Genomic DNA, 9,466 nt, shown 5'->3' on the forward strand with positions numbered 1-9,466 from the left:
ATTTTAACAGGTTTATCTAAAATTTTAAGCAGATCCAAATCTCAGGTGTACCACACCACAGGAAACAGTGTGATTGGATGCTCGTTATTAAAAACTAATTTCCAAGCAAATTCGTAATATTTATTTCCATCTAACCTGTTGATAAGGTCAATCAGACGTGCATGAAGGGAAGATTTCAACGGTCGCGTCATTATCACTACTGCTTGGTGATGTGTGCCCATACATTAAAAATCTCACAAATGAGAAACTACGTTAAAACAACAGCACTTGCCCATACATACGATATGTAAAAGGCATCGATTGTTTTCAATTGAGCAATCGTTGGTGGTTGAGTCATCCACGTGGCACAAAAATAAATCAACCCAAACCGTCCAAATCATGGGACCCACTGTAGATCTGTCTCACCCAAAAACCACATGGGCGATGGACGCAGTTTGGCTAGTGACACTGCCATCAGCCAGGTGGCTAGTGGTCGGTGTTACGTGGACCCCACCATGATGTATATGTTTTATCCATGCCATCCATCCATTTTGAAAGATAATTTTAGGGCTTGATTCTAGAAATGAGTTAGATCTAAATATCAGGTGGACCACACCATGGGAAAACAGTTGTGATTGAATTTCCACCATTAAAAACTTCCTAGGGCCCACTGTAATGGTTATTTGACATCGAACCTGTTGATTAGGTCATACATACTTAGGTCATACATACTTTCATGCAGGTATAGTGACCTTATGAACAGGTTGGATGACAAATAAACATCAGGGTGGGTCCTAGGAAGATTTCAATGGTGGCGTCATTATCATTACTGCTTGGTGATGTGTGCCCTATTTGATCCTTGGATCTGCCTCCGTTTTGAGTTCATGACTTGATATGATATGTTAGAATGAATGGATGGCATGGATAAAACATATACATGACGGTGGCCCCCACAGAACCCCTACTAGGACGAGTCCATCCTGAGACAGGTAGGACGCACTCTTCGTCCTCTATAACAGAGTTATACGCAACATGAGTCCTTGGTTCGTCTATAAAACCATGCAACGCTTCCTACCATCTTACAAATCCCAGCTACAGAAACACATTCAAGTTTTTCAATATGGAGAAACAAGTACTCATCTCCCTTGTTCTGGCTCTCCTGGTCGTAGGTAAGTGGTTATGCCTTAGCATTTTCGTGCTACATTTGGTGAATGTAAGTTGATCTAGTGGGGCCACCTTTTGGATGGGTCATGACAAATGTAGCCATGTGACTTTATGACAAATGTAGCCATGTGACTTTCTTAGATGTCCAATCGGTATCTGGCAAATGGATGCCTCATATAGTAAATAGATCATTGTCCACGTTCAAGGACACAAATAACATCCTTTGGATGGTTTGGATCATACCATGGACGTGAAGTTTCACTGGATCAACGATTCGATCACTATAAAGCATCATTACTGTATTTTTGCAAGGATAAGAAGAATATGCGTTCCTTTTATTTAATGCCTATTTGATAAATATGTGTTAGATCCATGCTGTTCATTGGGCAGGTAGTGGCTGTTTACATTCATTGGTACAAAACTCAACCCGGTTGACTCATCCGGTGGACCACAGGGTACAAAATAAATGAACGGCTAAAAAAGTTTTTAGCCATCCATTTGTTTCATAACGCATCCCACGTCTGCACCCGTTTCATATTTTGATTTTTGACAGAGAGCACGATGGCTTCCTTACGGTGGATTGCGTCCTTTCCCGCCTGGACCATAATCCGTCCAGGAAGGCCTCTGTTGGACCTACAGTGATGTACGGATTCTATCGACACTGTCCATTCATTTTTTTCAGAATATTTTGGTGTAGGAGCCCAAAAATGAGGCAGATCCAATACTCAAGTGGACCATGCGGTGGGGATTGAACGAACACCCACCATAAAACAAAAACTTCTTGAGAGCCACCGGAGGTTTGGATCAAGCTGTTATTTGTGTTTTCCCTTGATCAAGGTCTATATGACCTTATGAACAAGTTGGATGGCAAATAACCATCATCACGGTGGCTCCTTGGAAGGTTTCAAAGGTGGATATCAGTATCACAGCTGCTTCCTGGGTGTGGTCCACTTGAGCTATAGATCTACCTCATTTTTTTTGGCTCGTAACCTAAAATATTGATATGGAAAAATAGATGGGCTGCGTGGAAAAAACTCATAAATCATGGTGGCCCCCACAGACCCATGTCCGTCAATGGTCCGGGTGGGGCAGGACACAATCGGCTTCCTTCTTTGTGAGCCATCATAAAACTTAACTGCAAGGGTCTTAATTGTGTTAGATAATGTCAAGATTAATTAATGACCATGGGGTCCTCACAAAAGAAAAAGAAAGAAAGAAGAGATTAATGACTATCGATAACTGTCTTATGATTTCAGGAGTGCAATCAACAAAGTTGACCTTTACAAATAGGTGCTCATTCACAGTGTGGCCTGGCACGTTGAACAACTTCGGCAAGCCCCCGTTGTCCAAAACAGGGTTTGAACTCGCCCAAGGTGCATCGGAATCACTGGATGCACCCGTAGGATGGCAAGGCCGGGTCTGGGGCTGAACCGGTTGCTCCACAGACTCTAATGGAAGGTTCACATATGTGACACAGCGGATTGTGGAAGTGGTGTAGTCGCATGCAACGGCATGGGCGCCGTACCGCCGGCCACCCTAATCGAGTTCACACTCCAGGGTGACGGTGGCAAGGATTTCTATGACACGAGCCTAGTTGACGGCTTCAACGTGCCTTTTTCCATTGCCCCACAAGGCGGAACAGGTGATTGTACTGTTAGTGGTTGCCCGGCGGACGTGAACGCCGACACCATCTGCCCACAAGAGCTTCGGGTCACTGCACCGGCTGGCGGCGCAATGATTGCATGCAAGAGTGCTTGCGAAGTGTTCAACACTGACGAATATTGTTGCAGGGGTGCGTTTAATACATCAGATACATGCAAGCCCACGAACTATTCCATGATCTTCAAGAATGCATGTCCGTTGGCTTATAGCTATGCGTATAATGATGGTTCCAGTACTTTTACATGCACCGGTGCTGACTACATCCTCACCTACTGCCCAGGAGCTTAACACCCATATCAAAGGTTTTATAGACTATTTGAATGATCATGTTTGTTTGGGAAATAAGGTCCTTGTTATTGGACACATCTGAGGCACTATGTATTTATAATCCATGCGTTGATATGAATAAAACTCGATGGCCTGTACCATAAATTTATATGAAGTTCGTTTTTCAATCTTTGTGCGGCCCCACTTGCGTTAATTTGTCATGAATGGTTTTTTGTTTTTTTTTCTTCTTTTCTTTTCTTTTCTTAAAAAAATAAAACAAACACACTTGCTTCACAGTGGGATTTCACCGCAATGGGTACTCCGAAACCCATGACCACATGTTGAAACTATTGTGAGTCTACTACCGAGGCACGAGTAAGGACCCGCCATAAATGGGTCTAGAATTGTCAATTATCAGGTGATTCGCATGGCCCATCTAGTGGCAAACAATGTAAATGGCAGGGTTCAAAAATCATGGTGGGTTGAAACCTTTCTAAATGGGTCCTTTTATGGATGTAATTGTTGGGGGTGGGAGGGTAAGGCTACAAAGATCTTCTTCTTCAAAAATAATCCTTGAATCCATGAGGTAGAAAGTCGGTACGATGAGAATTAAAAAATAAAAAACTAATATGAATGGGGTTTCTATAATACACTTAATATGACTTATATAAGCCTCGGGGTTATAACTTTTCTAAAATAGTAAACTTTCTCAAAATATTAATCTTTCTAAAATTAGTATAAATAAGTAAACTTACTCAAACTCTCACACATGATTAAAAAAGGCACTAAGCTATCAAATGACTTTCTAAATACTTAAACAATTACAATTAGTAAAATTGACTTTGAACTCAAATTTGGCCCTTAAAAGTTAATTGAATTTTTACTATAACAATAGGGTAACAATAGCCTTTAGTATTGTCTAAGACATAAAGCTCATTGATTTCTTTCCAACATCATATCATATGATTCTGAACAATGGTCATAAAATTATGGTCGTTCGAAGCTATAGTTCTCATTAAGTAATTTTTCTTTGCCCCATCTCAAGCCATATAGCTTTATTTCTCTCAATCTTAGCCCCTGTAAGATTATCCTTAACTTGTCTTTATATATTTTCCATCCACTTGAAAAGAACTCACTCTTGAGTTTTACGATAGCAGTCCGTTACAACAACCAATGTTTGTAACATGTCTTCTTTGACTTTGCCAACAATTGATAAGGTAACCTACTCATTGGGATCCAAATTTCATTCATGAGATGATACTTTATAAAATATCGTCGTAACTTTCTTTTCTTTACAACCCTCCATATTTGAGGTACCAACTTTCACTCCGTTTGTAATAATGAATTTGCAACTATGGGTTAACGAAATGTTGATTCTGGCTTCATTAGTTACTCTCAATCAGTGTCTGTTGCCCATGGTGCTTTCATCTTTACTTCTAATCTTTGCTATGTGCACTTTGGTTTAAGTTTTAAAAAATATGCAAATCTATCAATTTCTTCTTATATATTAATCACACAAATATATGCATTGATTTATAAGGGCTAACCATACAAATCTATCCATTTATTCATGCATTTAAACCCTCCAAATCTGCCCATTGATTATCCAAATATGTCCCTTAATTTATGTGTATATAAACTCAATCACCCATCAGTCCATCCGTCCGTCTAACTACCCATCTATCCATCCCTCCAACTAAACATCCATCCATACATCCAAACATACATGCATAAATTCATCCATCCTCACATACCATACGTGCATCACACATCATAACCATACACATCACACACATGTAAAGGACACCAGAGTTGTGTGCGTTTCATGGTGGAAAGACGTGTTCAAGTAATAAGGGTGGAGAGGAGTGGTGTGAGTCTTAGGGAGATTAAGAGAGAGTGCATAAGAAGGGGAGGGTGGCTTCACACACACGCACACATGCGAGGGTGTTGCTCCACACATACACATGAACACATGTGGGATTAGAAAACCCCTCTATTTAAAGATGGCGTGAGAGGGAGGGAGAGGCATAAGAGAGCATGGTAAAGAGAGGGAGTTGTGAGGGAGAGCGCCGGGGGGGGGGGGAGAGAGAGAGAGAGAGAGGAGGAGGAGGAGGAGGAGGAGGAGGAGAAAGAGGGAAAGAGCCTGGGAAGGAAAAATCTCTAGGGGAAGGTGAGGGAAGAAGAAAAGGAAAGAATGAAAGAGAAAAATGATTGTGTGAGTGACGAGAGAGGAGAGGAAGAGAAGAGTTTGGGTGAGTAATCTCTCGCATGAGTTTTTTTAATTTCCTTTTAGATTTTATTCTCTCTTTTGAGTTGGATTTTTATTAAATCTCTTTTAATTATTTTTTTCTTGATCATAAGAAAAGTTAAATTCAAGGGTTCTCTACATTGGGTGAGTTGTCTCACACGTGGGTTTCTTAATTTTCTTTCTATTTTAATTATTTTTTAATTGTCCATCTTTATGCATCTTGCTTTTATGACACCTTTATATTTGGATTTTCATTAAATATTTCCTAAATATTCTTTTTTCTTAATTTAAGTACTTAATTTTAAGAAAATCAAGATTTTAGAGTTTTATTTTTAAAAATTCAGATTAATTTTAGAATTATTTCAAAAAACTAGAAACTTCATTTTTATACAAGAAACTTCTATATTTCAAATTTATCAAACGCACCTCTAAACTTTTAAATTAAATTCTAGAGATTGTCAAAGTTTTTTTGTGTAATTTCTGAAAATTTCAAGGACTTTCTGTTAAGTTTCTACAAGGGTTTTTTGTTCATATTTTGCAACTTCAGGGTCTACTGCACATTTTCTATGCTAATTTGTACTTTTTCAGAAATTTCAAAGTTTCAAATGTAATATTTTAGATTTTTTGTAACACTCTAGTTCCTGAAACCTGAGTACACTACTCGTTTTCCAAAAACCCGAGTATTAACCTTTAAAGCCCAAACTTCATGTACATTTTTTTTTATCAGAGTTAACAGTTTAGCTGAATAGAAACAAATCAAGTACAAGAGGGAGTCTAAATATACAAAACCAAATATTCGAGTGGCTACCCAAAGGCTTATACAAACCGTCATTTTAAGTTTTTACAAAACATGACAGTACAAATAAAATATGAGTGAAATTAGGAATAGAGAGTCACAAGATCATCTAAATCCTCTTATTCCATGTGAACACCAACATGCCCATTATCTGCATCTCCTTCACACTGAATATGGTTTGATAGCGTCAATGGCCATCCAAATGAGGTATTATAAATACTAATGTGTAAATCTAGCACCCGTTGTGTTGTTAAATTTTATTGTGTCAAACCATTTAGTATTTGTATCATGCTTTGAGTTGAATTGATCAGGTTCAAACATTTCAAAGTTCTCTAGATCTTCATCAAACTTGCTTATATCTTCAAGTTGAAGTGAAGAGTGTTGAAGTTCATGGTTTAGAGCTAAAAATCAAGAACTCAAGTTCAAGTTTGAAGTTCAACTCCTATACATTAAAGACTCAAGAACTCAAGTATAACTCAAGCTCAAGTTCAAGTGATCGAACTCAAGTTTCAAGTATCACAAGATATCAAGATTCGGAAGCGAATGACGTTTCATTTGCTCCTACTCACAAACAGGTTTGGATGACCCTATATTGACCTTAGGTTGTGTCATATTCATTACATATTTTATGTAGGTCATTTCATATGTTTATAGGTCATTTTCTCGACTAGTCTAAGACCTTATTCTACTAGTCCAAGTACTGGCTCGACTAGTTTAAGCATTTTCTCGACTAGTCTAAGGTTTGCTGCTAATTTTCAAAATTTTCTATTGGACTCTCAACCAGTCTTGGAGACTACTCGACCAGTCAAGTGAACAGTACTCAACCGGTCGTGCAGGCTCAACTCAAAGTCCAACAAGCTTTTCTAGTCCCACTCGACCAGTGGAGTGCATTACTTGACTAATCAAGTAAGCCACTCGATCGGTCGAGTAACGGCCTTATCTTATCGTGCTAGAAAATTTGAAATTTTGCTAGTCATTTGACCAGTTGAACCGACCCTTAGACCATTCAAGTGAACAGTATTTTCACCTATAAATAAAGCACGAATTTCAGATTTTATTCATTCATTAAAGCAAAATCAAGACACCACTCTAAGAGATAAGTTTGTGATATTTTTAGGATATATTGTGCTCATTTAATATTCTCTTTAATTAGCTTTTGTTATTTAATTTTGAGATCTTTATTTCAATCTTACTTTAAGAAGGGATTTGTGTTTTCCCCTTTCTTGAGATCAAAATCAAATCAAGCAAGCCCAGGTTAATTTAATTTAAAAATCATTTAGAATTAGAACCTTTTCATCTGTAAGACTTGACATTGAACATCTTCGTCTACATTGGATCGGTTCTACTGGGCTTCTTTAAAGGATAATTTCCAAATAAGTACGTTTACATTTTGTACATTCTTTTTTGGTTTTTTAAGGTTGTGCTAGAAAATTCTCTTCTTGGTTTGTCTAAGGTAATTTAGGAAATCTCTGAGTATGGGGTTTTTAGAATTGAGTAAGCCCAATCAAAGACACAATTGTGAAGGTTTTAAGGTAAACCTTGGAAAACCTTTTTTCATAGTGAACGCTAATAACCCGAGGGAGTGGATATTAGGATGGAGTAGTTATGTGGCTATTTTCTAACAATTGGTGTACACACAAGCGAACCACTATAATTTCTGGAGTTGTGGTGGATGATTGAATGTGCTTATGTGTAACGTCTCGAAAAAAATCCTTATAAAGACCCGAGTACCACCTCAGCCAGAAATCCCTAAGGACTGTATTTTGTAGAAATTAGACGAAAATTAATTAAGTACTAAACTGAATTAATCAGTGGATTATCTTGAACCACTATTTATACAAATAGCGAGGCCTAAAACCATCAAAATCGCTGACTCAACATTACTTAAAAACCTAGGAAAAATTCCAAAAGCCTGTTGCTCTCGAGAGAACATTAAAACTCTATATCAGACCTGGACCGCACGTCGAAAGTCCGATGACCGCGAAACTATAGGATTATGACCGTCTTATTGGGCTTGACAACCATCGTGAAAATTGAGCCCAAATAATGTCCAGAAACGCAGAACTTGAGCCCTAAGCAAAGTGTGTGAGAAACGCGAATACCTTTGGAAAATATAATGAAACTTAAGTAAATTAGGCCATTGGCTTACGCGCGAAATTGAGAATTTTGGACCATCAATTTCTGACTGAACTTCATCCATAGATCAAGGAAATTTTTCTGCACATATCCCTATACTTGTGGCCCTGATCGAGTGACAACGACCGTTGATCTGATACAGGTCCTTCACGGTCAATTGGCCTATCCAATCGCATTGAAACCACATACTGGTATAGATTTATCATCAGGGAACTTACCATGTGCTGTAAGTGAGTAGTGGACCTCCAAGTGAGCCCCATTCGCCTGAAACAGATGCCCTTTGGCTATAACCTAAGTATACCATGGCCCTAGGGCCATTTGCAACAGTTATGGACCTATATAAAGCCCTTAAACCACCCCATACCTATCCCATACGAATTTTCTCTAATCCTAGGAGAGAGAAGAGAGAAAGGAAAAGAAAAGAGTAGGGAGTGAGAGGAAATCCTTGGGGTTTGCTGCAGTGATTCTTTCCTGCTACTCTACGCGCTGAATCACCTTTACATCTAGCTAACTAATCCATTCCAACTATGATTTAGGTAAGAAATCCTAACCCTAATCTTAATTTAGAAAGCCGGATTGAGTAATTGATGAGCTAGCTAACCTATTTAGTGATTTAGGTACCCGTCGTTCCGTTTTCGGGAACGTAGAATTCGAACCGAGTTCAAAACGAGTATTCCGACGAAAGGTGCGGACTATAAACATTTAGGTGATGGTTTTCAATGCTATCAATGTTAGCTAATGATTTATGTCTTACTTGATTGCTTCTATATGATCTTAGTTATGATGTTTTCAATATGTTATACATGTGTGAACTATGTTGAATATATGATGCATTCCATATATTTGTAGAAATGTTTGAATGAATATGAAAGTGTAATTTGTGCCTGTCATGGCTATAAATCTAGGATTCATGCTTGTCGTATATATCACGATCTCTTGTGTAATGAATTGCTATAGTTCATGTCGTAACTAATCTAGTTAATTTATTTAGTAATGTGTAGTCTAAGTGTTTGATAAAATGTCCGAATGAGAAATTATTGATGAATTGTATTTAATAAGGGTATTGAGATATGATTCTCAATTGCCTTATCTATATGAATAGTTTTCTTCATGTAATTTTAATTTCGACTACGCAAATTTATGATAAAATGCAATGTTTGGTAACATGTTCAACATGTTTGATGAAATGCTCAAATGAGATATTGATTTGAATT

General features: G+C 38.0%; 1 pseudogene; it reads left to right on the forward strand.

Moving 5' to 3' along the window:
• Window positions 1-1,074: 1,074 nt before the first annotated feature.
• LOC131225756 (thaumatin-like protein 1b) lies at window positions 1,075-3,260 on the forward strand (annotated as a pseudogene).
• The last annotated feature ends 6,206 nt before the right edge of the window (window positions 3,261-9,466 follow it).

Source organism: Magnolia sinica, chromosome 14 (assembly GCF_029962835.1).
Source record: "Magnolia sinica isolate HGM2019 chromosome 14, MsV1, whole genome shotgun sequence".
Classification (NCBI taxonomy): domain Eukaryota; kingdom Viridiplantae; phylum Streptophyta; class Magnoliopsida; order Magnoliales; family Magnoliaceae; genus Magnolia; species Magnolia sinica.